The sequence below is a fragment of the Triticum aestivum genome, chromosome 4B (assembly GCF_018294505.1).
Source record: "Triticum aestivum cultivar Chinese Spring chromosome 4B, IWGSC CS RefSeq v2.1, whole genome shotgun sequence".
In the NCBI taxonomy this organism is placed as follows: Eukaryota; Viridiplantae; Streptophyta; class Magnoliopsida; order Poales; family Poaceae; genus Triticum; species Triticum aestivum.
This window is the reverse complement of record NC_057804.1, coordinates 48,363,036-48,369,561: the sequence shown is the minus strand read 5'-3', so window position 1 is coordinate 48,369,561 and position 6,526 is coordinate 48,363,036.

Below are 6,526 nucleotides of genomic sequence, written 5' to 3'. Positions count from 1 at the left end.
GGTCATATCGTTGCAGTGCTTAGGTGAAGCCCTGCGTCGGTAGAACATCATCATCGTCACCACGCCGCCGTGCTGACGGAACTCATCCCCGACACCCTGCTGGATCGGAGTACGGGGATCGTCATCGAGCTGAACGTGTGCTGAACTCGGAGGTGCCGTACGTTCGGTACTTGGATCAGTCGAATCGTGAAGACGTATGACTACATCAACCGCGTTGTCACAATGCTTCCGCTTTCGGTGTACGAGGGTACGTGGACAATACTCTCCCCTCTCGTTACTATGCATCTCCATGATCTTGCGTGTGTGTAGGAATTTTTTTGAAATTACTACGTTCCCCAATAGTGGCATCCGATCCAGGTTTTATGCGTAGATGTCATATGCACGAGTAGAACACAAGTGAGTTGTGGGCGATATAAGTCATACTGCTTACCAGCATGTCATACTTTGGTTCAACGGTATTGTGAGATGAAGCGGCCTGGACCGACATTACGCGTACGCTTATGCGAGACTGGTTTCACCGTTACGAGCACTCGTACTTAAAGGTGACTGGCGGGTGTCTGTCTCTCTCACTTTAGTTGAACCGAGTGTGGCTACGCCCGGTCCTTGCAAAGGTTAAAACAGCACCAACTTGACAAACTATCGTTGTGGTTTTGATGCGTAGGTAAGAACGGTTCTTGCTAAGCCCGTAGCAGCCACGTAAAACTTGCAACAACAAAGTAGAGGACGTCTAACTTGTTTTTGCAGGGCATGTTGTGATGTGATATGGTCAAGACGTGATGCTATATTTTATTGTATGAGATGATCATGTTTTGTAACCGAAGTTATCGGCAACTGGCAGGAGCCATATGGTTGTCGCTTTATTGTATGAAATGCAAATGCCCTGTAATTGCTTGCTTTATCACTAAGCGGTAGCGATTGTCGTAGAAGCAATAGACGGTGTAAACGACAATGATGCTACGATGGAGATCAAGGTGTCACGCTGGTGACGATGGTGATCATGGAGGTGCTTCGGAGATGGAGATCACAAGCACAAGATGATGATGGCCATATCATATCACTTATATTGATTGCATGTGATGTTTATCCTTTATGCATCTTATCTTGCTTTGATTGACGGTAGCATTTTAAGATGATCTCTCACTAAAATTATCAAGAAGTGTTCTCCCTGAGTATGCACCGTTGCGAAAGGTCTTCGTGCTGAGACACCACGTGATGATCGGGTGTGATAGGCTCTACGTTCAAATACAACGGGTGCAAAACAGTTGCACACACGGAATACTCAGGTTAAACTTGACGAGCCTAGCATATAACAGATATGGCCTCGGAATATGGAGACTGAAAGGTCGAGCGTGAATCATATAGTAGATATGATCAACATATTGATGTTCACCGTTGAAACTACTCCATCTGACGTGATGATCGGACATGGTGTAGTTGATATGGATCACGTAATCACTTAGAGGATTAGAGGAATGTCTATCTAAGTGGGAGTTCTTAAGTAATATGATTAATTGAACTTAAATTTATCATGAACTTAGTACCTGATAGTATCTTGCTTGTCTATGTTGATTGTGGATAGATGGCCCGTGCTGTTGTTCCGTTAAATTTTAATGCGTTCCTTGAGAAAGCAAAGTTGAAAGATGATGGTAGCAATTACACGGACTGGGTTCGTAACTTGAGGATTGTCCTCATTGCTGCACAGAAGAAATACGTCCTAGAAGCACCGCTAGGTGCCAGGCCTGCTGCTGGAGCAACACCAGATGTTATGAACGTCTGGTAGAGCAAAGCTGATGACTACTCTATAGTTTAGTGTCCCATGCTTTACGGCTTAGAACCGGGTCTTCAACGACGTTTTGAACGTCATGGAGCATATGAGATGTTCCAGGAGTTGAAGTTAATATTTCAAGCAAATGCCTGGATTGAGAGATATGAAGTCTCCAATAAGTTCTACAGCTGCAAGATAGAGGAGAACAGTTCTGTCAGTGAGCATATACTCAAAATGTCTGGGTATAATAATCGATTGATTCAACTGGGAGTTAATCTTCCGGATGATAGCGTCATTGACAGAATTCTCCAATCACTGCCACCAAGCTACAAGAGCTTTGTGATGAACTATAATATGCAAGGGATAGAAAAGACTATTCCCAAGCTCTTCGCAATGCTAAAAGCTGCGGAGGTAGAAATCAAGAAGGATCATCAAGTGTTGATGGTTAACAAGACCACTAGTTTCAAGAAAAAAGGGCAAAGGGAAGAAGAAGGGAAACTTCAAGAAGAACAACAAACAAGTTGCTGCTCAGGAGAAGAAACCTAAGTCTGGACCTAAGCCTGAAACTGAGTGCTTCTACTACAAGCAGACTGGTCACTGGAAGCGGAACTGCCCCAAGTATTTGGCAGATAAGAAGGATGGCAAGGTGAACAAAGGTATATGTGATATACATGTTATTGATGTGTACCTTTCTAATGCTCACAGTAGCACCTGGGTATTTGATACTGGTTCTGTTGCTAATATTTGCAACTCGAAACAGTGACTATGGATTAAGCGAAGATTAGCTAAGGACGAGGTGACGATGCGCGTGGGAAATGGTTCCAAAGTCGATGTGATCACGGTCGGCACGCTACCTCTACATCTACCTTTGGGATTAGTTTTAGACCTAAATAATTCTTATTTGGTGCCAGTGTTGAGCATGAACATTATATCTGGATCTTGTTTGATGTGAGACGGTAATTCATTTAAATCAGAGAATAATGGTTGTTCTATTTATATGAGTAATATCTTTTATGGTCATGCACCCTTGAAGAATGGTCTATTTTTATTGAATTTTGATAGTAGTGATACATATTCATAATGTTGAAGCCAAAAGATGCAGAGTTGATAATGATAGTGCAACTTATTTGTGGCACTGCCGTTTAGGTCATATCGGTGTAATGCGCATGAAGAAACTCCATACTGATGGACTTTTGGAACCACTTGATTATGAATCACTTGGTACTTGCGAACTGTGCCTCATGGGCAAGATGACTAAAACACCGTTCTCCGGTACTATGGAGAGAGCAACTGATTTATTGGAGATCATACATACAGATGTATGTGGTCCGATGAATGTTGAGGCTCGTGGCAGATATCGTTATTTTCTCACCTTCACAGATGATTTGAGCAGATATGGTTATATATACTTAATGAAGCATAAGTATGAAACATTTGAAAAGTTCAAGGAATTTTAGAGTGAAGTTGAAAATAATCGTAACAAGAAAATAAAGTTTCTACGATCAGATCGTGGAGGAGAATATTTGAGTTACGAGTTTGGTCTACATTTGAAACAATGCGGAATAGTTTTGCAACTAACGCCACCCAGAACACCACAGCGTAATGGTGTGTCCAAATGTCGTAATCATACTTTACTAGATATGGTGCGATCTATGATGTCTCTTACAGATTTACCGCTATCATTTTGGGATTATGCTTTAGAGACGGCCGCATTCACGTTAAATAGGGCACCATCAAAATCCGTTGAGACGACGCCTTATGAACTGTGGTTTAGCAAGAAACCAAAGTTGTCGTTTCTGAAAGTTTGGGGCTGCGATGCTTATGTGAAAAAGCTTCAACCTGATAAGCTCGAACCCAAATTGGAGAAATGTGTCTTCATATAGGATACCCAAAGGAGACCGTTGGGTACACCTTCTATCACAGATCCAAAGGCAAAACGTTTGTAGCTAAGTTCGGAAACTTTCTGGAGAAGGAGTTTCTCTCGAAAGAAGTGAGTGGGAGGAAAGTAGAACTTGATGAGGTAACTGTACCTGCTCCCTTATTGGAAAGTAGCTCATCACAGAAATATGTTCTTGTGACACCTACAACAATTAGTGAGGAAGTTAATGATGATGATCATGGAACTTCACATCAAGTTGTTACTGAACCTCGTAGATCAACCAGAATAAAATCCGCACCAGAGTGGTATGGTAATCTTGTTCTGGAAGTCATGTTACTAGACCATGATGAACCTACGAACTATGAAGAAGCGATGGTGAGCCCAGATTCTGAAAAATGGCTTGAGGCCATGAAATCTGAGATGGGATCCATGTATGACAACAAAGTATGGACTTTGGTTGACTTGCCCAATGATCGACAAGCAATTGAAAATAAATGGATCTTCAAGAAGAAGACTGACGCTGACGGTAATTTTACTGTCTACAAAGCTCGACTTGTCGCGAAAGGTTTTCGACAAGTTCAAGGGGTTGACTATGATGAGACCTTCTCACCCGTAGCGATGCTTAAGTCTGTCTGAATCATGTTAGCAGTTGCCGCATTTTATGATTATGAAATATGGCAGATGGATGTCCAAACTGCATTCCTGAATGGTTTTCTGGAAGAAGAGTTGTATATGATGCAACCGGAAGGTTTTGTCGATCCAAAGGGAGCTAACAAAGTGTGCAAACTCCAGCGATCCATTTATGGACTGGTGCAAGCCTCTCAGAGTTGGAATAAACGCTTTGATAGTGTGATCAAAGCATTTGGTTTTATACAGACTTTTGGAGAAGCCTGTATTTACCGAAAGTGAGTGGGAGCTCTGTAGCATTTCTGATACTATATGTAGATGACATATTGCTGATCGGAAATGATATAGAATTTCTGGATAGCATAAAAGGATACTTGAATAAGAGTTTTTCAATGAAAGACCTCGGTGAAGCTGCTTAAATATTGGGCATTAAGATCTATAGAGATATATCAAGACGCTTAATTGGACTTTCACAAAGCACATACCTTGACAACATTTTGAAGAAGTTCAAAATGGATCAAGCAAAGAAAGGGTTCTTGCCTGTGTTACAAGGTGTGAAGTTGAGTAAGACTCAAAGCCCGACCACTTCAGAAGATAGAGAGAAGATTAAAGATGTTCCCTATGCTTCAGCCATAGGCTCTATCATGTATGCAATGCTGTGTACCAGACCTGATGTGTGCCTTGCTATAAGTCTAGCATGGAGGTACCAAAGTAATCCAGGAGTGGATCACCGGACAGTGGTCAAGAACATCCTGAAATACCTGAAAAGGACTAAGGATATGTTTCTCGTATATGGAGGTGACAAAGAGCTCATCGTAAATGGTTACATTGATGCAAGCATTGAAACTGATCCGGACGATTCTAAATCGCAAACCGGATACGTGTTTACATTGAACGGTGGAGCTTTCAGTTGGTGTAGTTCTAAACAAAGCGTCGTGGCGGGATCTATGTGTGAAGCGGAGTACATAGCTGCTTCAAAAGTAGCAAATGAAGGAGTCTGGATGAAGGAGTTCATATCCGATCTAGGTGTCATACCTAGTGCATCAGGTCCAATGAAAATCTTTTGTGACAATACAGGAGCAATTGCCTTAGCGAAGGAATCCAGATTTCACAAGAGAACCAAGCACATCAAGAGACGCTTCAATTCCATTCGGGATCTAGTCCAGGTGGGAGACATAGAAATTTGCAAGATACATACGGATCTGAATGTTGCAGACCCGTTGACTAAGCCTCTTCCATGAGCAAAACATGATCAACACCAAGACTCCATGGGTGTTAGAATCATTATTGTGTAATCTAGATTATTGACTCTAGTGCAAGTGGGAGACTGAAGGAAATATGCCCTAGAGGCAATAATAAAGTTATTATTTATTTCCTTATATCATGATAAATGCTTATTATTCATGCTAGAATTGTATTAACCGGAAACATAATACTTGTGTGAATACATAGACAAACAGAGTGTCACTAGTATGCCTCTACTTGCCTAGTTTGTTGACCAAAGATGGTTATGTTTCCTGACCATAGACATGTGTTGTCATTTGATTAACGGGATCACATCATTAGGAGAATGATGTGATTGACTTGACCCATTCCGTTAGCTTAGCACTAGATCGTTTAGTTTTCTGCTATTGCTTTCTTAATGACTTATACATGTTCCTATGACTATGAGATTATGCAACTCCCATTTACCGGAGGAACACTTTGTGTGCTACCAAATGTCACAATGTAACTGGGTGATTATAAAGGTGCTCTACAGGTGTCTCCAAAGGTACTTGTTCGGTTTGCATATTTCGAGATTAGGATTTGTCACTCCGATTGTCGGAGAGGTATCTCTAGGCCCTCTCGGTAATGCACATCAAAGCCTTGCAAGCATTGCAACTAATGAGTTAGTTGTGAGATGATTATTACGGAACGAGTAAAGAGACTTGCCGGTAACGAGATTGAACTAGGTATTGAGATACTGACGATCGAATCTCGGGCAAGTAACATACCGATGACAAAGGGAACAACGTATGTTGTTATGCGGTCTGACCGATAAAGATCTTCGTAGAATATGTGGGAGCCAATATGAGCATCTAGGTTCCGCTATTGGTTATTGACCGGAAACAGTTCTAGGTCATGTCTACATAGTTCTCGAACCCGTAGGGTCCGCACGCTTAAAGTTACGATGACAGTTTCATTATTAGTTTATATGTTTTGATGTACCGAAAGTTGTTCGGAGTCCCGGATGTGATCACGGACATGATGAGGAG